Here is a 27,336-nt window from a genome sequence, read left to right as displayed (position 1 = left end):
GCATTTTTTGCACTTCGTTTGGTTCCCTGCCTCTGCGGCGCCTGCTGCTGCCCCTGAGTGTCTGTCGGATATTTTGTGCCCAGGGGGAGTCTCCGTGGCCTGGTGGTTGCTTCTCTTCCTCTTCAGGTTATGTGTTCCGCTCCTGGTGTTGACCTGCTTGTGGGTCGCCTATCCCCTTGTAGGCTGTTTTCACGGTCGCTTCATTGTCCGTTGGCACTGTGGTGCGTTCTGCCGTCTTCTTTGGCGTCGGCCTATTTTTTGTCGCTACGCTCTGTGTTGCTGGTTTCGGCGACGGAGTGGGGCCGGGGGTCCTCTTTCTCTCTGTTCCAGGTCCTGGCTCCCGTTGGTCTTTCTGTTCGGTTCTGCCTCCCGGGGCTTTGGTCGGGTTAGTGCGGCTGTGTCCCTTTCGGTTGTGCCCCTTGCGGCCCGGTTTTCCCCTCTTCTTGGTGGGTGATTTTGGCTTCCCTAGGTGTGGGAGTTGCCTGTTTTTCTCGTTCCCCTCCATCCGGCTGCTCAGAGGTTTGCGGTGGTTGAGTTCCGTTTCCTGTTTTCAGGTGTTTCCTTTCGGTCTCTCTCATGCTCCTCTGGTTTTTTCCACGGCGCTGGCTCCGGCTGTGGGGGTTTGCTGGCCTGGTTCCGGTTTCTGGGGTCGTATTGGGTCCGGCCGTTCCTCGTCTGGTTCCTGTTCGGGGGCTTCAGTTCCTCGGGACCGGTTTGACGCTTTGCTGGGGGCTGTTTCTCAGTGCTCGCTTCAGCGGCTCGTGTGCTTTCTGTTGAGCATTACTGGTGGGGGTTGTCGTGGCCCCTGCGCTAGGGTGACACGCATTTCGTGAGGCGTTCCATATTTCCGGATCTGTTCTCTGTCCTGTTGGATCTTCTGCGGGTCCTACTGGGTCTCCCTCCTGCCCTGGCTCGGGGTTGGTTTTGTGTCCGGCGGATGGTGGTTGCCTCCTCTGCTGTGGTTCCTTGGGCTCTTGTGCACCTCGTGTCCTTGGTGTTTCTTCTGATGACTCGTTGGGTCCTTTTTCTTGCTGGTTACGGGGCTCTGGTTCCTCTCTCCCCTGGTCTGGCGGCTTTGCTCTCCCGACTTGGTGTGGGGGGTGCATTTCTGCTTCCCTCTCTCCTCTTGTTGTCCTTGGATGCCTGTCCTTGGGTTGGGGACCCCGCTGGGGTCCTTGGTGGCCGGCTTGTCTGTTGTTCGGGCTGGCGCTCCGGGGGCTCGTTGTTGTTTGGGCCTTCTTGGGGGGTCCCGGTACGTGTCTCTGTTCCTGCGAGCTTCCCTGTCTTGTGTCTGGGCGGCGACTTCTCTGTTGTCTTTCAGAGGGTCTTGAGAGGCATCCCTGTTACGGGGGTTGTTTTCTTTATTGGAATGGTACTCTGGTTGTGCCTTCTGTTGGTGGCTTGGGCCGCTTCCTGCCGTCCTCTGTTTGGTGCTGTCTGATGCTTGTTTCGACAGGACATGTCCTTTTGTTGGGACATTGCGTGGGTGCTTGGGACTGTGCGCTGGTGCTTGGAATGGCCCTGCACTGGGATGTCTTGCTGCTTCGTGTAGCATTCCCTCTGTCTGTTCCTCTGTTCCGGGTCCTTTTGTCTTTGGTTTGGGACTCTTGGTTTGGTCATTTTTGCTTCCCCTCCTGTTGCTCTTCTCCCCCGGTTTTTGTTCCGGGGTGGTCTGTACTCGGGGGTTGCTCTCTCGTTTCCTTGGCCTTCGGGTTTTCTGTATACCTTCCCTCCCGTTTTTCTCCTCCCGGGCGTTCTGCGGAGGTTTGGGGGGTGTCGGTGTTGTTGGGTTGGCCTGGCTGTTTTTGGTTTCCGCTCCTGCTGTTGCTGGTGGGAGTCTGATTCGGCCAGCCTCCCTTGCCTCCGGCTCTGCTTCTGGGTCCGCAGCTGTCTTTGCCCTGTCTTTGGCGCTTGCTTCTGACTGCCTGTCTCTTGAGCGGCTGTCTTTAGCGTCTTTGGGCTGTTCTTCTGTGGTGGCCTGTGGCATGTGTTGGTCGCGTTGGCCTTCCGCTCTTTGGAGCTGTGATGCACTTTGGGGCTCTTTTGTTTCCTGGTGCTCTTCTCTTGGTCGGAATCCATGCTGGGGTTCCTGTTTCTGTGCTGGTTTCTCCAGCTTGGGTTTGTTGTTGGGATTTTTCCCCTTCCGCTTTGTCTGCTCGTTGACGGCGGTTTGTGCTTGTCGGGGCCTTGGGGCTTCTTCGGTGGTTGTTGCCCTTTGGTGAGTCGGCTTCTTTGGAGCTTTTGCTTCGTTGTCCGGGCTCTCCTGTGCTTGTTTCTTCTTTGGGCCTTGCCTGCTGTTTTGCATGGTCTGCGGTTGCCCCTTTCATGTCCTTGTTAGTGGCGGACTTGTTGTGGTTGTCCACTGCGGTGGCTTTTTTGCTGGCCTTCTCTTCCGCTTGTCGGTTGGGTGGGTTGGGTGCCTTGCTCGTTTTGTTTCCTTCTTTGCAGTTTCTGCAGGTTTGAGTTGTTTTGCGGCTTAGATCGGGCTTTTCTGCCTGTTTCTTCGTGTTTACTTTTGCGGCTGGAGGTGTTGCTTCCTGTTTTGCCTGCTGTGGGGGTTTCTCCTGTTCCCCTTCTTTGGGTGTTCGCGGGGCTCTTCTGTTTTGCCTCCTCTGTTCACTACAGTCTCGGGTTTCTCCTGCCCTGTTTGTCTCCTGTGGGTTCTATGTCTGCTTCCTGTGCTGATGCGGCGGGGTCTCTATCCTGGTGCTTTGTGGGGCGGCCTTTTGGCGGTCCCGTCACACTTTTGTGCGACATTCTCGGCTTGATGTTTTTCTTGCCTCTTCTGACGATTTCTGTTGGCGTCTTGTACGCTGCTGTTCGTTGATGCTTTATTGTTTAAAGTTTTGTACTTTTGCATGGATCCCTGGTGTCCTGCATTTTTTCTTCTTGGTTCTCTGCTTGTGAGTTCCTCACGTGGTAAGGACTGGGACGGGGTTGACCCATGAGGGGGTAATGTCTTATTACTTACCGGTAATCTTCATTACCCCGATTAGGGTCCTCCCCGTCCCAGTCCTCTTCCCTCCCTCCCTCCCGCTGTGTTTGTGTCTGAGTCTTGTTGATAACAGGCATGGCGGTGGGTGGGAGGGGCTTATGTCACCTTCGACCTTTGGATTCTGGCGTTTTGATTGGCTGGGTGGAGGCAGGACTGCCTCACGTGGTAAGGACTGGGACGGGGAGGACCCTAATCGGGGTAATGAAGATTACCAGTAAGTAATAAGACATTATCAGAAATACCAAACATGTTAATTAGTAAGTTATAAGTTATTTCAAGAGGATTGAATCCGAGCAAGTCTCTTTACAAGCGAAACCTTGCTCCATCACTACTCTTGGTCACTTTGATGTCACAGCTAAGACATATATTACTACTGATGCTAGTGGTGTAGGGATTGGAGCATTTATGACTTAGGTAAAGGAGGGCCAAGATAGAATCATAGGGTTTGCCTCAAGGCTGCTCCGGCACGCGGAAATTTCTTATTCAGTCATTGAAAAGGAAGCCCTAGCATTTTGTTGGGGAATAAAGATTTTAGCTATTTCATTTGGGGTCTGCCTTTGAAAGTCCATACTAACCACACGCCTCTCAATAATTTGTTTGAAGGAGGAGGGGCTTAGAGGGAAGCGTGACACGCAGGATTTCCAGGTGGATGTTGTCTGTCTAAAAATACAACTATGAGGTGGAGTACATGACTGTTTTAAAGTAAGTGGTTGTAGATTGTTTGTCGAGGATGCCGGTGGATGAGGTGGACCTAGAGGTGGATAGAGTGATTGAGACGAGGCAGTGGTGAGGAAATTGCTCTTGAGAAAGTGGAGTGGGCGGCAGCAATGTTGGAATATAACGTGTTGCAACAAGTAGTCAAGTGTGTGTCGGAAGGCTGGAAGAAGGATTAAATTGAGGATGTCTGGTTCAGGGGATACTGTCATGTGGAGGGGGAATTGAGTGTGTTAGATGGCAAATTGCTGAGGAGTCATTTCGTGCCACCGGTGAAACTAAGGAAAATAATTATCAGTATTACACATGAGGGGCATCTGGGCAGGAATATGACTAAGAGGTGAGTGCGCCAGTCGTTTAGGTGGCCTGGCATGGATGGAGACATTGAGGATGTAGTGAGTGAATGCTATGCATGTGCAAACAGTGACAAAACTAAAATTGTGAGACAACCTCCCCTAAGTTGTATGGTTCTGCCCAAAAGGCATTGGGAAAGAGTGGCAATTGATTGTTTGGGACTGATATCCAAGCTAGGGACACAGAGTAAGTACATGATGGTTCTGGTGGGCTACCATTCTAAGTGGCTTATTGTCGAGGCCACTGATTCTATTCACACAGAGAAGGTAGTAGGATTTTTAGAGAGGGTATTTATGAATGAAGGAATCCCTAAAATCCTTGTGTCGGACAATGGAGTACAATTGTTATCCAGGAGAATAAAAGCTTTTATGTGCAACCTGGGGATCGAGCATGAAAGGGTAGCTTTGTTTAGACCCCAAGCCAATGGATTAGTAGAGAGAGTTAATCAATTGATTATGCAAAATATACAACTCTCATTGTCAAATGGGTTGTCTTGGTGTGAAGAGTTGAAGAAATTAGTGTGGTCCTATAGGGTGACTCCCCATTCAGTGACAGGAGTGTCACCGTTTATCTCTCTCAAAGGGAGGAAACCCTGTTAAAGCAGGTTCCGGAGTGGTTAAAAAACCAGGATAGTGTGTGGGGCGGCTGTGCAGAGTGACGTAGCTCAAACACAACATGTAACTATGAATTATTACAATGTAAAGAGGGATGTCAAAGTACCAGACATAAAGGAAGGTGATTAGGTTGTGGTCAAGAGAGGTGATATTGTCACTAAGGGCGAGAGTACCTTTTCTAAACCAATACAAGAGAAGTAAAGAGAAACATTCTCATTTTGGCAAATGGTTCTGCATGGAGCATGGGGAATGTGGGCAAATGTCAAAGTCCCCAGCCTTTTCATGATAATGGTTGTAATGTATAAGATAGGTTGATAAACAAAGAAATAAAAGATTTTCCCTTTTCCAGGTTGTGGATGATAGAGCGGACTGCAATATACAGCCCTTCTATCACTGCGTTTAATCAGCAGCTGGGGGGTATGATCAGGTTTAAAGCGCACCACACAGGAAGAAATTTACAGGGGAACTAATCAGTATGGATCATATTCCTTTCTTACTTAAACATGCATAGTTATAACAAAATTCAGGGATATATGAGTGGTAAGACCAGCAGCTTGAGAAATAACTTCAACAGCAGAGAAGATATACCAAACCCTGCCTTATAAAATACAAAGTAAATCAATTCTACGATTTACAGTAAACAATCGTTTTTATGATGATTACTCCAAGAGGACCATCACAATGGCATAACATAACTATACCAGTAGTATTTGGTGGACATACACCATAGAGCTAAATATAATAAAGCTACAAAGAGAATCTTATGGTTTAGCATGCTAAACCTGGATACTAAAGCTGATCAAGAAATGAGACACCACGGGGCAACAAATGGTAGAAGTTAAAATAGATATTTTGTTCACAGATTTGTATAGATGTTCCCCCCCTTGTAGTTGAATATTCTTATTGTTGAATGAAATGACATGTAATGTATAAACAGAGATGTTTAGAAGACAGAGGTAATACTAACTGGAATAATTACAGTTTAAGAAATGGAATAAAGAGGTCTGCTGAATAGAATGCTTAGTAACAAAGTTGTTCTGTTTACATCTTTTGTATAGATTGTTTTTAACCATAGAAAGCATTGTCCTGAAGAAGGTGTTCAACTTGTTCACCGAAACGCCGCGTCGACAGTTTATTGTGTTTTTTCTTTTAATTATAATTTTTAATAGAAAATGTTTTATGATTATGCTTTTGTATAAAATGGATGATATTTTGTTTTTATGAAATGTTAATAAAATGTATATCAATTTTGTGATAAATAAATATACTGACTTAAATCAACCTAACCTCTATTATTTGAGCATTACCTCTTGTCTTACCACTCATATATCCCTGAATTTTGTTATAACTATGCATGTTTAAGTAAGAAAGGAATATGATCCATACTGATTAGTTCACCTGTAAATTTGTTACTGTGTGGTGCGCTTTAAACCTGATCATACCCCCCAGCTGCTAATTAAACGCAGTGATAGAAGGGCTGTATATTGCAGTCCGCTCTATCATCCACAACCAGGAAAAGGGAAAATCTTTTATTTCTTTGTTGACTATAAACCCATTCCCTTTTCGCCATGAAGGGTGACTCCCTAATTATTTTGTATTGAGATAGGTTGATCACCCTGCAGCTCATCGTTGTTGAGCATTGTCATTCACTTGTTTTCAATGCTAATTTCTTTCTGTATTTTTTTTACATTTTGTTGTTTGCAAAGGGGAAGATGTGTAGAGTTATTAGAACTCCCTAAGGAATATGAAATTCAGAACCAATGTGATAGTGGTGGAATGTTTATCTTAGAAGGGAAGTTGGAGCTGGGAAGCTGGTGGTGTAAGCTGAAGGTATCTGAAGAAGAATAAAGAGAAATCTTTACATAACTTGTACTGATTAAGATTGGTGAGATTAATAGCTTCTATTCCCTCATGGCAGCCAGTTTAAAGGTTTGGACGGCAGCGGGGGTTGTTTAAGTAGGGGGCTGGAAGGTGGATTTATTCTTAAGACCTGTGTTTTTAAAGGCCGTGTCTCATGGGAGAGCTAGCGAAAAAGGCTTTAAGTTTATTCTTCCTAAAAAAGTCAGCCAGTTTGCACCTTAAATCAAACTTGTCAATTTTAGAGGTGGGATTAGAAGCCTAACCCTGTGTTAAGGACCTTGAGCTCAGATTTATTAAAGGATACTGTAGGTTGACCACTAAGTTGTTGCTCTGCTCATGCTGCCTAGTTGTTGTCCTTGACCTTGCTTCTCATAACCTTTGTCAGCGGTTCGGACCATTGTACCTTTAGTCATTTTATTTCTTCCTCTGCCTTGGCCGTGTTGGACCCGGCCTCATGGCGTGGTCCTACCTCTCCCGCGCGGCGGGCCCCAGACGACATCAGCCCTCCACTCAGCCTCGGGCAGCCCCTCCAGCCCGACCATGCACGACCAACATTGCCGGCCTAGCTCCATCCAAGGCCCATCACGCCCGAACACGAGGCCTTCCCCGACGCCATCTTGGAACCTCCACGTCCGGGGCACGTGGCCTCTGCCCTAGCCCCAGCGAAGCCCCGACATTGAGGCGCCAGGGTCCACCCAGGTGGTCGAGTGGCCACTCGACGGATCCCGGAGGAAAGGGGAGTTTCGATGGTCCCCAGCCGTCCCCGGACGCCTGGTATCGATCGCCTCCGGCCTCCCTGGGCGCTGGCTCCACCCCCCTGCTGGGTGTCTGGACACCATCATCCCGGCCCCTCCGGCCCCCAGGCGCGAGGGTCCGGACATCAAAGGACTCCAGCCCTATATCTGGGCCAGCCCCGGAGCAGGACGCCAGTTGTATCCTGGACTGGAAGCCCTGCTGACGCTGTCACGGCCGACACCAGACGAACTCATCCTTCCTGTAACCCGAAGCCATCTTGAGAGCCTGCTGGCGCTGCCGCGGCCTACCTCGCGGTGACCATCTTGAGAGCCTGCTGGCGCTGCCGCGGCCTACCTCGCTGAGACCATCTTGAGAGCCTGCTGGCGCTGCCGCGGCCTACCTCGCTGTGACCATCTTGAGAGCCTGCTGGCGTTGCCGCGGCCTACCTCGCTGAGACCATCTTGAGAGCCTGCTGGCGCTGCCGCGGCCTACCTCGCTGGGACCATCTTGAGAGCCTGCTGGCGCTGCCGCGGCCTACCTCGCTGAAACCATCGTGAGAGCCTGCTGGCGCTGCCGCGGCCCGACCTCTCGGAACCCCCCAGCTCGAGGATTGAGAGCTGTGCGTAGGGTATCCCTTCTTCCACCCAGGTTGAGACTGTCCCGCTACCTTACCCCCCTTTACGAGACTTTACGGATCCCTCGATCTGCCTGTATATACTGCCCAGAACCTGCAACCTTCATTATCTATAAAAGCTTAAGAAATTGTCCTCCTGTGTGGTGTCCGTGTGTAGTGTTGTGATTACTCTGCTGTACGATCCTAGGAGAGGACCCTCACCCAGGAGGCCTCTCGGTAACGCTCGGCTACTTCTCGAAGGAGGGGTGGACCTAGGGGTGGTCGGCCAGACATCTTCTACCTCCCCTGGGGTCGCCTTTCTAACATTGGTGGCAAGCGCCGGGATCCGAGCCCACGCAGATCGTACAGAGAGTGATTCACTCACTACCAAGAAAAACCCACTACGACCATGAGCACAGAATTCCAGAAAGAGAACATGGAAGACTACAGTCACAAGGAGCTAAAGCAATTCTGCAAAGACCTAGGCATCGCTACCACTGGCTTAAGCACCAAGGAAGACTTTAAATCGGCCCTGCAGGCCTGGGTGGACGCCGGCGACGCGCCACCCCAGAGTGAAGATAACCCGGGCCCGAACGGAGGCCCGGAGGCTGAGACGAACCCAGCGGGAGGGAGACCCGCAAACCCAGACACGGGCCTCTCCCACGAAGACGCCCGAGAACGAGAGAGGAACCGGCTCCACGAGTTGGAGCTCGCTCGACTCAGACAAGAAGGAGAGATCCAGCTGGCAGAAAGGAAGTTAGCCCTCGAGCAGCTACAGCTAGAAGGAGACCTAGAAGAAAGGCGGAGGCAAAGAGACCTCGAGGAGAAAAAACTCATGCTCGAGCACGAACGCGGCCTCAAAGAACTGGAAATTAAGGCCAAGACAAACGAGATCGGCACCTCCGGAGGCAAGACCTCACTCCCCCCGGTGGACACGAAGGTGCACATACCCAAGGATGTCGTCAAAGAGTACTATAAGAACGACGACATCCAACAGTGGTTCAAAGCCTATGAGGTCGCCATGACCGCCCATCGAGTACCCCTCAAGGACTGGGGCGCCGGCCTGTGGGGGAAGTTTATCAACGAAGGGAGAGACGCCCTGCTGGAGCTCCCTGATACCGAGATGACCTCGTACGAGCACATGAAGACCGCCCTCCTCACTCGCTACGGACTCACCCCCGAGATGTACCGGCAGCGATTCCGAGACTGCAAAAAAATCCCCGGTACCACGTGGGTGGAGTACGTAAACTTTTACAGCAGAGCCTTCGAGGGGTGGATCAGAGGCTGTCAGGCCACCACCTACCAGCAATTGGTCGACCTCATTCTATGGGAACATCTGGCCAATAACTGCTTCATTGAACTCCGGCAGCACCTCCTTGACAGCAAACTGACTGAGCCACGGAAGCTCGCGGTAGAGGCGGATAGATGGGTGAGCACCCGAGTTCCCCAGAGTCCGATGGGAGACTACGGCCGGGGATCCCCGGGGAACCACCGACCCCGAGGCGGCGGAGGAGGCCAGAGCCGGGGACGGGACGCCCCCCAGGGGTCCTCCCCTACCTCCACGTCGCCATCCCTGGGCCGAAGAGGGGCCAGACCCGGGCCCCGCCCGAATGTTACGTGCCACAGATGCCAGCGACAGGGCCATTACGCGAATGACCCTCTCTGCCCAATGAACCAGCGACCCGGCACCACCGGTCCCCCAAACCGTCAGATCGCGGCCGCCGCCCTGGGTGAAGAAAGAAGCGAGGAAGAGGACGACAACCACGAGCAGGCCGAATGGGAGCCCGCCGCTATGACCTTAGCATGCCTGGGTAACCGCGACCTGATCCCCCGAGACCCGATCCCAGGCAACACCCAGAAATACCGCCAGTGGGTCACCATCAATGGACGCCGGGCCGAAGCCCTCCGGGACACTGGAGCCAGCGTGACGGCGGTCCGCTGCCATCTGGTGACCCCAGAACAGATCCTTCCTAACGTCCTGTGCCCAGTCCGGTCGGCGGACAACTCGGAGACTTTGTGCCAGATGGCCCGCATCCCCTTCGAGTGGGGAGGTGTGTCGGGCATGCTGAAAGTGACGGTCCGAGACGATGCCCCCGTGGACTGCCTCCTTGGGAACGACCTGGAAAGTTCCCCCTGGGCCGGCGTCGAACGGAGAGAGCACCTGGGGATGCTAGGCCTTCCCGAGTGGGTCTGTGCGACCACCCGCTCCATGTCCGCCCGAGCCTCCACCCCAACGGAGGAAGCCCCGACCGAGGAACCGGAGTGGCCCGCACCTCCGCCGCCCGCCATCCCCGAGGACGCCGACCCCGCACCCGGCCCCCAGGGGCCCGGCCAAGAAGATCTCACCGAGCTCGGCCACCTTCCAGAACTAGCTCAATGGCGCCAAGAAGGTGGCCCCACCCGCGAACAATTCCGTCAGGAACAGAAAACCTGCCCCTCCCTCGAGGGAATCCGACAGCAAGCCGCTACTCAAGCCGCTGGAGACCCCGCGGGGTCCCACTGGGTCTATTGGGACAACGACCTTCTCTACAGTGAGCAAAAGATTGACGAACTGGGGCCAGCCGGGTACTGGTCGTGCCCCTCCGATTCAGAGACTTCCTCCTGAACTTAGCACATGATGTGCCCCTCGCCGGGCACCTGGGGCAGGACAAGACTTACAGCCGCCTGGTGACCCATTTCTATTGGCCGAAAATGCGCAACGATGTGCATAACCACTGCAGAACCTGCCCGACCTGTCAAGCCAGCGGGAAGAGCGGGGGGAAGTCAAAGCCCCGCTCCAGCCGTTTCCCGTGGTGACTACCCCCTTCGAGCGAGTGGGAATAGACATCGTAGGGCCCCTGGACCCTCGCACCTCGCAGAGACACCGCTTCATCCTCGTCCTGGTGGACCATGCCACCCGCTATCCCGAGGCCATCCCCCTCCGAACCATCACGGCCCCCGTGGTGGGCCGAGCCGTCATGAGCATCTTCTCCCGAGTCGGCTTCCCCCGAGAAGTCGTGAGTGATCGGGGCTCCAACTTTATATCGATGCATATGCGGTCCCTATGGCAACAGTGCGGGGTCACCTATAAGTTCACCACCCCGTATCACCCCCAAGGAAATGGACTAGTGGAACGGTTTAACAGAACACTGAAGGGGATGATCAAGGGCCTAGAGGAGCCGCTCCGACGCAAATGGGATGTCCTGCTGCCCTGCCTCCTATTCGCCTACCGAGAGGTACCCCAGAAGTCCCTAGGGTTCAGCCCTTTTGAACTATTGTATGGGCACCCGGTCCGAGGCCCCCTCAGCCTGGTCAAGGAGGGCTGGGAGGCAGCCGTTCGAGATGCCCCACCGGATGTCTACCGATACCTCCTGACGCTTCGCAACCAGACTCGGAAGTTCAGGGAACTTGCCGAGGCCAACCTAGCGGCCAGCCAGGAGGAAATGAAGCGCTGGTATGACCAGAACGCCTCGTCCATCGAGTTCGAGCCAGGCCAGCAGGTCTGGGTCATGTCCCCGGTTGAACCTTGTGCCCTCCAGGACAAATGGACGGGCCCTTCAAAGTGGTGGAGCGCAAGAGCCCCGTCACCTATCTGGTGGACATGGAGTCCCCCAGGAACCCCCTCCGGGTTCTACACGCTAACCGGCTCAAGCCGCACTTTGCCCGCACTGAACTAAGTCTGCTGTTAGCGACCGATGACGGAGCTGAAGACGACTCCGAACCTCTGCCAGATCTCATGAGCACCTCCGAGAACGACGGCTCCAGCGAAGGGGTCAGGCTCTCCTCTACCCTGACCCCAGAGCAGCAACAAGACTGCCGGAAGCTGCTGGGACAATTTGCGGATCTGTTTTCCCTCACTCCAGGGGTCACCCGGTGGTGTGTCCACGATGTGGACACCGGAGACAGCCCGCTGGTAAGACACCGAGCTTTCCGAGTGCCCGATCGGGTTCGGGCCTGCATCCAATCAGAAGTGGCCAAGATGTTAGCTCTGGGGGTAGTCGAACCCTCCGACAGTCCATGGGCCAGTCCCGTTGTCCTGGTCCCTAAAGCCGCCACCCCCGGAACAGCTCCGGAACTCCGGTTCTGTGTTGACTACCGGGGACTGAATGCAGTCACCAGGACCGACGCCCATCCCATCCCCAGGGCGGATGAACTGATCGATCGCCTGGGGGCCGCCAAATACCTCAGCACCTTCGATCTCACGGCTGGGTATTGGCAGATCGGCCTTACCCCTGGTGCACAAGAGCGATCGGCCTTCTCGACCCCTGATGGCCACTATCACTTCAACGTGATGCCCTTCGGCATGAAAAACGCCCCGGCCACCTTCCAGAGACTAGTGAACCAGGTGCTGGCCGGACTAGAGGAATACAGCGCCGCCTATCTAGATGACATTGCTGTGTACAGCCTTCACTGGGATGAGCACCTGACCCACCTCTGGGAGGTCCTGACGGCCCTCCGACGGGCCGGACTCACCATCAAAGCCAGCAAGTGCCAGATAGGCCAAGGGTCCGTGACCTATCTGGGCCACCAAGTGGGGAGCGGCCAAGTAGCTCCCCTCCAACCAAAGATAGACGCCATCCGGGCCTGGGAGCCCCCGGTCACCCAGACCGCCGTCCGAGCCTTCCTGGGGCTCACTGGATATTATCGGCGATTTATAAAGGACTACGGGAGCATTGTGGGGCCCCTCACAGAACTGACCTCAAAGAAACTACCACAGAAGGTGCACTGGACCCCTGCGTGCCAAACAGCCTTCGAGACTCTAAAGACGGCCATGTGCACCGCCCCTGTGCTCCAAGCCCCCGACTACAGCCGAGAGTTTGTGGTCCAAACTGACGCCTCGGAGCACGGCATCGGGGCGGTCCTGTCACAAGTTAACCCCGAAGGGGTCGACCGGCCTGTGGCCTTCATCAGCCGACGCCTGCTGGCAAGAGAACAACGGTGGAGCACCGTCGAGAGGGAGGCCTTCGCCGTGGTGTGGGCCCTCAAGAAGCTCCGGCCCTACCTCTTCGGCACCCACTTCCGAGTCCAGACCGACCACCGGCCCCTGCGGTGGTTGATGCAGATGCGGGGGGAAAACCCGAAACTGCTGCGCTGGTCCATTTCGCTGCAGGGGATGGACTTCACTGTAGAACATCGCCCTGGCAACGACCACGCCAATGCTGACGGCCTGTCCAGATTCTTCCGCCTCGGCGAGGAGAACCCCCAAGAAGATGGGTGACTCTCCCCTGCCTTCAGCTGGGGGGGACGCGTGTTGGACCCGGCCTCATGGCGTGGTCCTACCTCTCCCGCGCGGCGGGCCCCAGACGACATCAGCCCTCCACTCAGCCTCGGGCAGCCCCTCCAGCCCGACCATGCAGGACCAACATTGCCGGTCCGGTTACCATCCCGGATCAACACTACCGGCCTAGCTCCATCCCAGGCCCATCACGCCCGAACACGAGGCCTTCCCCGACGCCATCTTGGAACCTTCACGTCCGGGGCACGTGGCCTCTGCCCTAGCCCCAGCTCCAGCGAAGCCCCGACATTGAGGCGCCAGGGTCCACCCAGGTGGTCGAGTGGCCACTCGACGGATCCCGGAGGAAAGGGGAGTTTCGATGGTCCCCAGCCGTCCCCGGACACCTGGTATTGATCGCCTCCGGCCTCCCTGGGCGCTGGCTCCACCCCCCTGCTGGGTGTCTGGACACCATCATCCCGGCCCCTCCGGCCCCCAGGCGCGAGGGTCCGGACATCAAAGGACTCCAGCCCTATATCTGGGCCAGCCCCGGAGCAGGACGCCAGTTGTATCCTGGACTGGAAGCCCTGCTGACGCTGTCACGGCCGACACCAGACGAACTCATCCTTCCTGTAACCCGAAGCCATCTTGAGAGCCTGCTGGCGCTGCCGCGGCCTACCTCGCTGTGACCATCTTGAGAGCCTGCTGGCGCTGCCGCGGCCTACCTCGCTGAGACCATCTTGAGAGCCTGCTGGCGCTGCCGCGGCCTACCTCGCTGTGACCATCTTGAGAGCCTGCTGGCGCTGCCGCGGCCTACCTCGCTGAGACCATCTTGAGAGCCTGCTGGCGCTGCCGCGGCCTACCTCGCTGGGACCATCTTGAGAGCCTGCTGGCGCTGCCGCGGCCTACCTCGCTGAAACCATCGTGAGAGCCTGCTGGCGCTGCTGCGGCCCGACCTCTCGGAACCCCCCAGCTCGAGGATTGAGAGCTGTGCGTAGGGTATCCCTTCTTCCACCCAGGTTGAGACTGTCCCGCTACCTTACCCCCCTTTACGAGACTTTACGGATCCCTCGATCTGCCTGTATATACTGCCCAGAACCTGCAACCTTCATTATCTATAAAAGCTTAAGAAATTGTCCTCCTGTGTGGTGTCCGTGTGTAGTGTTGTGATTACTCTGCTGTACGATCCTAGGAGAGGACCCTCACCCAGGAGGCCTCTCGGTAACGCTCGGCTACTTCTCGAAGGAGGGGTGGACCTAGGGGTGGTCCGCCAGACATCTTCTACCTCCCCTGGGGTCGCCTTTCTAACATTGGTGGCAAGCGCCGGGATCCGAGCCCACGCAGATCGTACAGAGAGTGATTCACTCACTACCAAGAAAAACCCACTACGACCATGAGCACAGAATTCCAGAAAGAGAAAATGGAAGACTACAGTCACAAGGAGCTAAAGCAATTCTGCAAAGACCTAGGCATCGCTACCACTGGCTTAAGCACCAAGGAAGACTTTAAATCGGCCCTGCAGGCCTGGGTGGACGCCGGCGACGCGCCACCCCAGAGTGAAGATAACCCGGGCCCGAACGGAGGCCCGGAGGCTGAGACGAACCCAGCGGGAGGGAGACCCGCAAACCCAGACACGGGCCTCTCCCACGAAGACGCCCGAGAACGAGAGAGGAACCGGCTCCACGAGTTGGAGCTCGCTCGACTCAGACAAGAAGGAGAGATCCAGCTGGCAGAAAGGAAGTTAGCCCTCGAGCAGCTACAGCTAGAAGGAGACCTAGAAGAAAGGCGGAGGCAAAGAGACCTCGAGGAGAAAAAACTCATGCTCGAGCACGAACGCGGCCTCAAAGAACTGGAAATTAAGGCCAAGACAAACGAGATCGGCACCTCCGGAGGCAAGACCTCACTCCCCCCGGTGGACACGAAGGTGCACATACCCAAGGATGTCGTCAAAGAGTACTATAAGAACGACGACATCCAACAGTGGTTCAAAGCCTATGAGGTCGCCATGACCGCCCATCGAGTACCCCTCAAGGACTGGGGCGCCGGCCTGTGGGGGAAGTTTATCAACGAAGGGAGAGACGCCCTGCTGGAGCTCCCTGATACCGAGATGACCTCGTACGAGCACATGAAGACCGCCCTCCTCACTCGCTACGGACTCACCCCCGAGATGTACCGGCAGCGATTACGAGACTGCAAAAAAATCCCCGGTACCACGTGGGTGGAGTACGTAAACTTTTACAGCAGAGCCTTCGAGGGGTGGATCAGAGGCTGTCAGGCCACCACCTACCAGCAATTGGTCGACCTCATTCTATGGGAACATCTGGCCAATAACTGCTTCATTGAACTCCGGCAGCACCTCCTTGACAGCAAACTGACTGAGCCACGGAAGCTCGCGGTAGAGGCGGATAGATGGGTGAGCACCCGAGTTCCCCAGAGTCCGATGGGAGACTACGGCCGGGGATCCCCGGGGAACCACCGACCCCGAGGCGGCGGAGGAGGCCAGAGCCGGGGACGGGACGCCCCCCAAGGGTCCTCCCCTACCTCCACGTCGCCATCCCCGGGCCGAAGAGGGGCCAGACCCGGGCCCCGCCCGAATGTTACGTGCCACAGATGCCAGCGACAGGGCCATTACGCGAATGACCCTCTCTGCCCAATGAACCAGCGACCCGGCACCACCGGTCCCCCAAACCGTCAGATCGCGGCCGCCGCCCTGGGTGAAGAAAGAAGCGAGGAAGAGGACGACAACCACGAGCAGGCCGAATGGGAGCCCGCCGCTATGACCTTAGCATGCCTGGGTAACCGCGACCTGATCCCCCAAGACCCGATCCCAGGCAACACCCAGAAATACCGCCAGTGGGTCACCATCAATGGACGCCGGGCCGAAGCCCTCCGGGACACTGGAGCCAGCGTGACGGCGGTCCGCTGCCATCTGGTGACCCCAGAACAGATCCTTCCTAACGTCCTGTGCCCAGTCCGGTCGGCGGACAACTCGGAGACTTTGTGCCAGATGGCCCGCATCCCCTTCGAGTGGGGAGGTGTGTCGGGCATGCTGAAAGTGACGGTCCGAGACGATGCCCCCGTGGACTGCCTCCTTGGGAACGACCTGGAAAGTTCCCCCTGGGCCGGCGTCGAACGGAGAGAGCACCTGGGGATGCTAGGCCTTCCCGAGTGGGTCTGTGCGACCACCCGCTCCATGTCCGCCCGAGCCTCCACCCCAACGGAGGAAGCCCCGACCGAGGAACCGGAGTGGCCCGCACCTCCGCCGCCCGCCATCCCCGAGGACGCCGACCCCGAACCCGGCCCCCAGGGGCCCGGCCAAGAAGATCTCACCGAGCTCGGCCACCTTCCAGAACTAGCTCAATGGCGCCAAGAAGGTGGCCCCACCCGCGAACAATTCCGTCAGGAACAGAAAACCTGCCCCTCCCTCGGGGGAATCCGACAGCAAGCCGCTACTCAAGCCGCTGGAGACCCCGCGGGGTCCCACTGGGTCTATTGGGACAACGACCTTCTCTACAGTGAGCAAAAGATTGACGAACTGGGGCCAGCCGGGTACTGGTCGTGCTCCTCCGATTCAGAGACTTCCTCCTGAACTTAGCACATGATGTGCCCCTCGCCGGGCACCTGGGGCAGGACAAGACTTACAGCCGCCTGGTGACCCATTTCTATTGGCCGAAAATGCGCAACGATGTGCATAACCACTGCAGAACCTGCCCGACCTGTCAAGCCAGCGGGAAGAGCGGGGGGAAGTCAAAGCCCCGCTCCAGCCGTTTCCCGTGGTGACTACCCCCTTCGAGCGAGTGGGAATAGACATCGTAGGGCCCCTGGACCCTCGCACCTCGCAGAGACACCGCTTCATCCTCGTCCTGGTGGACCATGCCACCCGCTATCCCGAGGCCATCCCCCTCCGAACCATCACGGCCCCCGTGGTGGGCCGAGCCGTCATGAGCATCTTCTCCCGAGTCGGCTTCCCCCGAGAAGTCGTGAGTGATCGGGGCTCCAACTTTATATCGATGCATATGCGGTCCCTATGGCAACAGTGCGGGGTCACCTATAAGTTCACCACCCCGTATCACCCCCAAGGAAATGGACTAGTGGAACGGTTTAACAGAACACTGAAGGGGATGATCAAGGGCCTAGAGGAGCCGCTCCGACGCAAATGGGATGTCCTGCTGCCCTGCCTCCTATTCGCCTACCGAGAGGTACCCCAGAAGTCCCTAGGGTTCAGCCCTTTTGAACTATTGTATGGGCACCCGGTCCGAGGCCCCCTCAGCCTGGTCAAGGAGGGCTGGGAGGCAGCCGTTCGAGATGCCCCACCGGATGTCTACCGATACCTCCTGACGCTTCGCAACCAGACTCGGAAGTTCAGGGAACTTGCCGAGGCCAACCTAGAGGCCAGCCAGGAGGAAATGAAGCGCTGGTATGACCAGAACGCCTCGTCCATCGAGTTCGAGCCAGGCCAGCAGGTCTGGGTCATGTCCCCGGTTGAACCTTGTGCCCTCCAGGACAAATGGACGGGGCCCTTCAAAGTGGTGGAGCGCAAGAGCCCCGTCACCTATCTGGTGGACATGGAGTCCCCCAGGAACCCCCTCCGGGTTCTACACGCTAACCGGCTCAAGCCGCACTTTGCCCGCACTGAACTAAGTCTGCTGTTAGCGACCGATGACGGAGCTGAAGACGACTCCGAACCTCTGCCAGATCTCATGAGCACCTCCGAGAACGACGGCTCCAGCGAAGGGGTCAGGCTCTCCTCTACCCTGACCCCAGAGCAGCAACAAGACTGCCGGAAGCTGCTGGGACAATTTGCGGATCTGTTTTCCCTCACTCCAGGGGTCACCCGGTGGTGTGTCCACGATGTGGACACCGGAGACAGCCCGCTGGTAAGACACCGAGCTTTCCGAGTGCCCGATCGGGTTCGGGCCTGCATCCAATCAGAAGTGGCCAAGATGTTAGCTCTGGGGGTAGTCGAACCCTCCGACAGTCCATGGGCCAGTCCCGTTGTCCTGGTCCCTAAAGCCGCCACCCCCGGAACAGCTCCGGAACTCCGGTTCTGTGTTGACTACCGGGGACTGAATGCAGTCACCAGGACCGACGCCCATCCCATCCCCAGGGCGGATGAACTGATCGATCGCCTGGGGGCCGCCAAATACCTCAGCACCTTCGATCTCACGGCTGGGTATTGGCAGATCGGCCTTACCCCTGGTGCACAAGAGCGATCGGCCTTCTCGACCCCTGATGGCCACTATCACTTCAACGTGATGCCCTTCGGCATGAAAAACGCCCCGGCCACCTTCCAGAGACTAGTGAACCAGGTGCTGGCCGGACTAGAGGAATACAGCGCCGCCTATCTAGATGACATTGCTGTGTACAGCCTTCACTGGGATGAGCACCTGACCCACCTCTGGGAGGTCCTGACGGCCCTCCGACGGGCCGGACTCACCATCAAAGCCAGCAAGTGCCAGATAGGCCAAGGGTCCGTGACCTATCTGGGCCACCAAGTGGGGAGCGGCCAAGTAGCTCCCCTCCAACCAAAGATAGACGCCATCCGGGCCTGGGAGCCCCCGGTCACCCAGACCGCCGTCCGAGCCTTCCTGGGGCTCACTGGATATTATCGGCGATTTATAAAGGACTACGGGAGCATTGTGGGGCCCCTCACAGAACTGACCTCAAAGAAACTACCACAGAAGGTGCACTGGACCCCTGCGTGCCAAACAGCCTTCGAGACTCTAAAGACGGCCATGTGCACCGCCCCTGTGCTCCAAGCCCCCGACTACAGCCGAGAGTTTGTGGTCCAAACTGACGCCTCGGAGCACGGCATCGGGCGGTCCTGTCACAAGTTAACCCCGAAGGGGTCGACCGGCCTGTGGCCTTCATCAGCCGACGCCTGCTGGCAAGAGAACAACGGTGGAGCACCGTCGAGAGGGAGGCCTTCGCCGTGGTGTGGGCCCTCAAGAAGCTCCGGCCCTACCTCTTCGGCACCCACTTCCGAGTCCAGACCGACCACCGGCCCCTGCGGTGGTTGATGCAGATGCGGGGGGAAAACCCGAAACTGCTGCGCTGGTCCATTTCGCTGCAGGGGATGGACTTCACTGTAGAACATCGCCCTGGCAACGACCACGCCAATGCTGACGGCCTGTCCAGATTCTTCCGCCTCGGCGAGGAGAACCCCCAAGAAGATGGGTGACTCTCCCCTGCCTTCAGCTGGGGGGGACGCGTGTTGGACCCGGCCTCATGGCGTGGTCCTACCTCTCCCGCGCGGCGGGCCCCAGACGACATCAGCCCTCCACTCAGCCTCGGGCAGCCCCTCCAGCCCGACCATGCAGGACCAACATTGCCGGTCCGGTTACCATCCCGGATCAACACTACCGGCCTAGCTCCATCCCAGGCCCATCACGCCCGAACACGAGGCCTTCCCCGACGCCATCTTGGAACCTCCACGTCCGGGGCACGTGGCCTCTGCCCTAGCCCCAGCTCCAGCGAAGCCCCGACATTGAGGCGCCAGGGTCCACCCAGGTGGTCGAGTGGCCACTCGAGGGATCCCGGAGGAAAGGGGAGTTTCGATGGTCCCCAGCCGTCCCCGGACACCTGGTATCGATCGCCTCCGGCCTCCCTGGGCGCTGGCTCCACCCCCCTGCTGGGTGTCTGGACACCATCATCCCGGCCCCTCCGGCCCCCAGGCGCGAGGGTCCGGACATCAAAGGACTCCAGCCCTATATCTGGGCCAGCCCCGGAGCAGGACGCCAGTTGTATCCTGGACTGGAAGCCCTGCTGACGCTGTCACGGCCGACACCAGACGAACTCATCCTTCCTGTAACCCGAAGCCATCTTGAGAGCCTGCTGGCGCTGCCGCGGCCTACCTCGCTGTGACCATCTTGAGAGCCTGCTGGCGCTGCCGCGGCCTACCTCGCTGAGACCATCTTGAGAGCCTGCTGGCGCTGCCGCGGCCTACCTCGCTGTGACCATCTTGAGAGCCTGCTGGCGCTGCCGCGGCCTACCTCGCTGAGACCATCTTGAGAGCCTGCTGGCGCTGCCGCGGCCTACCTTACTGAAACCATCGTGAGAGCCTGCTGGCGCTGCCGGGGCCCGACCTCTCGGAACCCCCCAGCTCGAGGATTGAGAGCTGTGCGTAGGGTATCCCTTCTTCCACCCAGGTTGAGACTGTCCCGCTACCTTACCCCCCTTTACGAGACTTTACGGATCCCTCGATCTGCCTGTATATACTGCCCAGAACCTGCAACCTTCATTATCTATAATAGCTTAAGAAATTGACCTCCTGTGTGGTGTCCGTGTGTAGTGTTGTGATTACTCTGCTGTACGATCCTAGGAGAGGACCCTCACCCAGGAGGCCTCTCGGTAACGCTCGGCTACTTCTCGAAGGAGGGGTGTACCTAGGGGTGGTCGGCCAGACATCTTCTACCTCCCCTGGGGTCGCCTTTCTAACAGGCCGTCCTCTCCATAAAAAAAGGAGGCCTTCCATATTGGAAGGGAAACCCCTGCTGGAAGTGTAGGTACAAGTGAGGCCATATTCCTATGGGAAATCCCAGGACTGCTGTTGCTGCTGGAGCTGAATAACCAGTCAAATGGAATTGGCAGTTTCTTATTAAAAGTCTTTTTATTTTGCTTTGGTAGTAAACTGTTGTCCTCCGTTGCATAGTATTCATCAGTTATGCAGGAAACAATGATGTCATTACTGCATTTTTTTATATCTTTTGTAATTTATTGATTTTGGATTGACAGAGGAATTTCCTGTGCTGGGTCATATCTTTATTAATCTCCTATAGTCGCTTCGGAAATTTTATTTGGATAGGATTTTACAGTTACGTACACTCGTCTGATTTTGTATGAGTATGTTGTTGGCCGTGCTTATGATTAGTACCATTCACTCCCTGGTACACTTCCAAGAGATGTACGGCCATTCTTTTCTGGAAGGTTATGTCATCCAGAAGGTAAGTAGTACATGTGTTACAATAAGGCCCGGGGGCATGCCTCAGCTCGTTAACATTCTGTCATGATATCACCATATAGGGCCAGTTCTGGCAAGCCAAATTGCGATCGTAAACACTGAAATTCTGCGAATTTCAGCGTTTGCGATCGCAATTCAGCTGTGTGCAATGTAGGAAGGCAAAAACCTACGCACAAAATAAGGAATTGCAAAAATTGCGATTCCTTATTTTGCGCAAGCATTTAGAGAATCGCAATTTGCGATTCCCTAAACGCAATGCTAGTAGGCATCGCAAATTGCGATATTGCCTTAAGGAATCGCAAATTACCACCAACTTCAAGTTGGTGGTAATTTGGTATTTCCTTTAAAAAAGCACTTTTTTGCTTTTTTACAAGTGCCATGTGGCACACATTCATGCTCTTAGGGCATGTATGTGCGCCACATGTGCACACATGTACATTTCAGGGGTGCAACAGGGTGTCCTTTTGGAACACTTACACCCTTGAAAGTGAGCGCGCAATTTGCGAGTACCTACTGGGTACTCGCAAATTGCATGCACAATTCCTTTTCATTCCTATGGTCCTCTAGGCACAAAGGAATGAACGGGAAGGTATTCCTTGATTGCGATTCGCAATACGCAATTAAGGAATCGCTAAATATACTGCGATTCCTACCTACATGGCATTTTGCGAATCCTTAATAGCGATTCCCTAAAAATCGCTATTAAGGACTCGCTAAACTGCTTTTACCTACATCTGGCCCATAGTGCTGTTTTTATTTAGTTTCTTTTCAATTGGGTAAGTGATTACCAGTTGCTGACCTGCACTAGTGCTGGTGTTACACTGAAATCACCCAATAGCGATGGAGCCCTTTAGGATATTTTGGACAGCTTTGCCGTCAAATGCAAGTTCGTTTGGTTCAGACATATTTGAGAAAATAAGTGGTCTGCAAAAACAAACTATATCTATTATCAAATAATGTTGCCACCTTGGGAATGTCCCTCGGTTGGATAATAACATGTGAACTATATAGCTTCCCACAGCTATCCGCCACACAGGGCTGCAAAAGACACTGCCCTTTCCACGTACAGCGCCGGGGAAAAGAGAGAGTAATTCTAACAAGCATTTGCAATGCAATAGGTCTCGCATTTGCAAGAGTTTGAGCAATTGGCACTAAGTGCCAATAGCTCAAGTAAATAGTGAAAATCTGCAAGTGTGGGTAAACACGCAGTTTATACTTCTAGTCCTTGCTTACGAGAAGTACGCCTGGCAGTAAAAGGGGCGCTGTTACTGCCAGCCTTGCTTCTTGTAAGCACCTACTATAAGTACAAAGTACGTGTTTACGCACTCCTTGCAGATTTTTGAAAGGCATAAATAAAAGGCATTGTCATTTACAATGCTAATAATCCAACCTCTCATAAATGCGAGACCTATTGCAATGCAAATGCTTGTTTGCCTAGGTATGTCTTTGTTCATGTAGATGTCAACAAGAACCCCTTGAAACATCCTGCTGTTATGGAGAGGAATGCAGCAAGGGATCTACAGAAGGCTGTGTTGTTCAATCACAGTATAAAAGAGGCAAAGGTCCAGCCAAGACTTGTTTTTTCCAGGCTGTGAAAAAAGAGAGAGGCAGAGGATAGGTTCAAAGGTATGAAATGTTACCATAGAGTCAGACAAACAGAAGGATAAAAAGAAGTATGGCAGTGAAAATAGCACACAAAGACGTATAGTTTTTATTACTGCATTGAGGTAGAAAGCTTGTAATTGAGAAAAGTGCAAAAATCAAAGAACTAAACTTTAAATCAGCCATATTTAACTTTGTCATGTTCCATATATGATAATAAAAGGGAGAATGCCACATTTTACCAGTTCAATACTGAAGTTGTGTATGAAATTTTACCTTTGGAAGTTATTGGAGAACCATATTTTGGTCCCAGAAGAAAGATTGTGTGCTCTCTTTGCACAACACAGCTGAATACTCTAACAAATGCAATAAAATACTCTTTGTTGTCAGGCTTCAGAATATCAATTAAGGAGATATAAGAAGGAATTCAGTAAGGCTGACCGAGCACAAAGTAAGAGAACTATATGCCTGCTGTATTTGTGAAATGACAACTTGGCAAAAGTAAACAACACACCATTTGAATTTGCTGTTTGACAGGTGTTTTACTGTTAAAATAAAAATGACAAATGACAAAATGTTGTACTGAATGTCAGGCACCGGGATGTCCGCTGCAGCCGAGTAGCTGCGGACCGGGAGAGGCAGATAGATGGTAGAGCCTGGAGCAAAGTTCCTGGCTCATAACGCGATGGGGAGCAAAGTTCCGGGAGGCCTGCGTGGGGCATAGTCAGACTACTGTAGGATTGTTTCTGCTCATTTGTGCTTGGCTGGCCACAAACCCGAATCACACTGTGATTACTATAGAAACGCTTGGAAGTCATACTGTGCACTATAAAATGGTGCCGCAATGCTACACTAATAGCAGTAGTAGCGCTATACTGGTGCTAATTAATAATAACATATCCCTTCGCATTCTGCCTTTGACAAAGACTGTGAGAAGTGCATCTTGCGAGAAGCACTTACACAAAGAATACACACAAATACTGAAGACCCCCTCCCACCTTCCATCTCCAGTGAACACTTTGGTTTATTCGACTTCAGCACTCTTTTCAGAGACATGGAAATACTGTGTATACCAGAAGAATTTTGGGATTTAGAGGCAGGCAGTACAAAGGGGGATCCGGTGCAGCCCACCTAGAGAGGTGGGTAATCTGTGAGGCATGGAGCCCCCTTGCCCGCCGGGGTATGAAGAGGGGGATTAACTGTTGCTTCCTGCGCCAGATCCCATATCTGGAGAGAGAAACCGAAGAAATGGAGCAGGGGAGGGTAGGGGCCAGGCATTTTATGAGGGAAAGGGGTTTTTATACACCTCTGTTGCTTAAATGGACCTAGTAAACCCATTAAAAGCACATTAGTATAATGTGTCTACTTACCTTGTCCTCGGAAAGCCCAAAATAACAGACAGCGGGATGGAGTGGTAAGGGAAGAGTCTAGAAACGTGTCTGTGATTTATTGATTTCACAAACCTTACGGTTTAATTCTGCATTAAAAACAGCAGAGCTTGTGAAAAGAGCAAACCATGTTTTAAAAAAAAATGGTCCCTAACACCTTGCTAAGCAGGCGAAGGAAAGACACTGGGCTCTGCACCAAAGACATGAGCAGCCTAGAAAAACTAGCTGCAATGGTGCGGAAAGGGACATTAAAACAAAAGAGTTCTCCAAAACGTCAGAAGAAGAAGCGTAATCAGACTGTACTTGACCGGTGCGCCTGAGCCATTAACGGAAGTTAGGTACCGGCTGCCTGAACCACTTAGGAATCCGCAAAGAAGAGCGAGACAGGAGTGAACCAATGGAAATAAAGTAGATGTATTGATTACAGCAGGTCTTGCAGACAGTGCAAGCACACACTGTAGGCTCGACCTAAAAATGAGCCCAATCAGATGAATTAGAAAATGGAGTCCAGTATGTGTAAAGGCAATATGTGAAGGTGTCCCACAACCAGGTAGCACCCCTTCCATGGTTATAATTTTCTATTTCACCATACTTTGAATGTCTATTCTGAGTGTCAACTGCTGTTAACAAATTCACATGTTGTACCTCTGCCCAAGAAGTAGCGGAAATGTTTTTTTGATTTTCCAGATACTGCAAAGGTCACCAGGTCAACTGTCAGCTGTGCCTGGTCAAAACCTAGTCGGTTTGTAAACACACTCACTCTTGGCATGAACATATTCTCTGACTGAATAAAGAGCAGCATCTCTAGAACACTGAAGGATAAAAGTGAGACAATGAAGGGACTCTTAGAATAAACTCCTGCAACTTTTGCAGATTTGTAGTATTTCTAATAGGGTTGACGTTTGTGATATACATAACCAGGGAATATAGAGAGATGTATAAGGTGGTTGGGGAATCCTAAGGGGTTGTTCTTCACAGGTATACAAAGCTATATGTGCACAAAGGAGGAGAGCTTTAAAACTTGCTATTCAGCAGTGACACTCCCATCAAACCTAAATTGGATACTTTGGACTACTTCACTCTGGAAATTCTGTCAACTGGGCTGGACATTATCGTTAGGTGACAACTTATATTCCAGTGAGACTTTTGCAACAGCTCAACTCACTCCTCAACCAACTTGCTGGATTCAGATTTTGAGCACATCCCATGCAAGGAATCCAGACGACGTCTCAAGAGAGACCAGGATTGATAATTTCTTTCACTACTATTGTCTCACAGTCACTGTGTCCCGTTCTTTTATTTGATAAATCAAAACCACTTAAACCAAATGCAACACCTTTTTAGAACTTGGTCCCTATTTTGTACTCCTCCCATATACCCTCACCTATGTTGCTTTGTAGCTATGATGGAGCAAGGATTCAAGAAAACTGAACTTGCTTGGATCAATTCCTCATTAATAAGTACTAACCTCTAGATATAGAAAAGAAGTGAAAAATAACATACGCACGACATTCACATATGGGGAAGAGAGGTTTTTGCATGCTTAAATAACAAAGAATAATTTGCAGCGCGATCAAATCCCGTTTTAAATCGAAAATGCTTCTGCAAATGTGCAAACCAGAACCTACGTAAATAACCATGTGATTAACTTGTTTGAGAGGAAAACTCTCACGCATGCGCAAGAATTAATAACCTTAGGTCTGGAAGCAACGCGTTCCTAGCATTTGCTGGCCTGAACTTAAAAGAAGATGTTGCTGCGAATCCTTCTACTTAAAGAAAGAGAATTTAACATGGGATACAGTAGGAGTGGGTGGTGAACAGTGATAATCACATATTTTTGAAATTGACATCTGTTTATCATTCTTTTATTAATAGTGTACATTTGGGCCGGTATACCTTGACAATGAAAGAAAATAGCGCTGGAAGAAATATCGTACTGCGCATGTCCGGAAAGAGATGGCGCCAAAGATAAAGGACAGTAGCTGTGTGAACATGGGAAAGTGTGATATTTGTCAATGGAGCTTGAATAAAATGTTATTTAATTAGTTACAAAATGTGTATGGGAAAGAAAGACATCGATGAGCTAAAGGGGAAGGGTTTACCAAACAAAGGAGACTTAATAAATTAGCCGTGTAAGCATAGTATGATGTGAACTCCCATAGACTCAACCAATCATATTTTATTTTTTACCGAGATTTACAACTTTTGAGGGTGGGTCATGCAGAAGTAAGAGTATAACTAGAGTGACTTAAGTTGAAAAGGTGTGACGTCGATGCTGAGAGGTGTGGGCGAGAGCTACTGCTGCAAAGAAGAACAAATTGGGAAGATTCATTCTTGAAAGACAGCCCGATTAGAATGAAGACTGCGGAACAATATCGAGGAGGGAGACAGAGTAAGAGAAGTTTGCGCTCTGGTGCGTCGGGGTTCTAGAGAAGTTTTAGTAAGTATTATTCTATCCCATCCTTTCCTATAGACTTTGTCTCCTTATTCTTTTTTTTTTTTATAATTCTTTTTATTAAACAAAACGTCAGCAAAAATCACAGTACAGAGGTAATGCCATAATACTGATAGCACATCTGGGGGTAAAGGAAGAATACAGAAACACATGATTAGGGACATCATGGGGAAGAGGGCACATCGAATTCAACAGTTCTGGGTGGCACACAAATCTCTCCTCTGTAACGATTCCAGGGTCCCCATACCAAAGACCGTATTCTAGGGCGTCCCCTCGCTAGATAAACAGTTTTTTCCCTAAACATACACCAGTCTAAGTTGTTTTCCCATACTTCCAAGGTGGGAGGCTGTACGGCTCCCATAGCTGGGCAATGTTTCTTTTTGCTATAATGTAGCCCAGTGTGTCTGTGCGGAGTTTAGGTCGGTTGACTCCCATATATTCAGGAGGCACCTCCTCGCCTCCGGCATCAACGAGACCCCCAACACCCTAAGCATGGTGTCATGAATTTTGCGCCAGTATTCGGTGATATGTGTACATTTCCAAATGATGTGATGAGTCTCTTTATTCTTAATCAGGAGACATCCACCAGTCCTTTGGCCAGAGGGTTGGGTTTCCCGTTTCACCAGTTGCTAACTATTATTCTGTCTTATATTTGCATATCCTTGCAAATGTGTTAGTTAATATGCCTTTTGTCTCTTAATCTATCCACTCCTAATGCATTGAAATATTGAATGTGTCTGAATTGAATGTATTTGATAAATGAAAATGTTCTCTCCCATGAAAGTTGATAGAATTTGCACTGTGACTCTACAAATTACAAATTATTACTGAGTTATTAGATAACAATGTAATGAA

The 27,336-nt window shown here is 52.8% G+C and overlaps 1 protein-coding gene across 1 annotated transcript in view; it reads right to left on the bottom strand.

The window, feature by feature from the left end:
- MTHFD1L (methylenetetrahydrofolate dehydrogenase (NADP+ dependent) 1 like) overlaps positions 1–27,336 on the bottom strand; it is a 1,218,839-nt gene that overhangs the window by 1,169,753 nt on the left and 21,750 nt on the right. The window lies entirely within an intron of this gene.

The sequence above is a fragment of the Lissotriton helveticus genome, chromosome 6 (genome assembly GCF_964261635.1).
Source record: "Lissotriton helveticus chromosome 6, aLisHel1.1, whole genome shotgun sequence".
NCBI classification, from domain to species: Eukaryota; Metazoa; Chordata; class Amphibia; order Caudata; family Salamandridae; genus Lissotriton; species Lissotriton helveticus.
The sequence above is the reverse complement of the archived record's forward strand: the minus strand, read 5'-3'. Positions and strand labels throughout refer to the sequence as shown.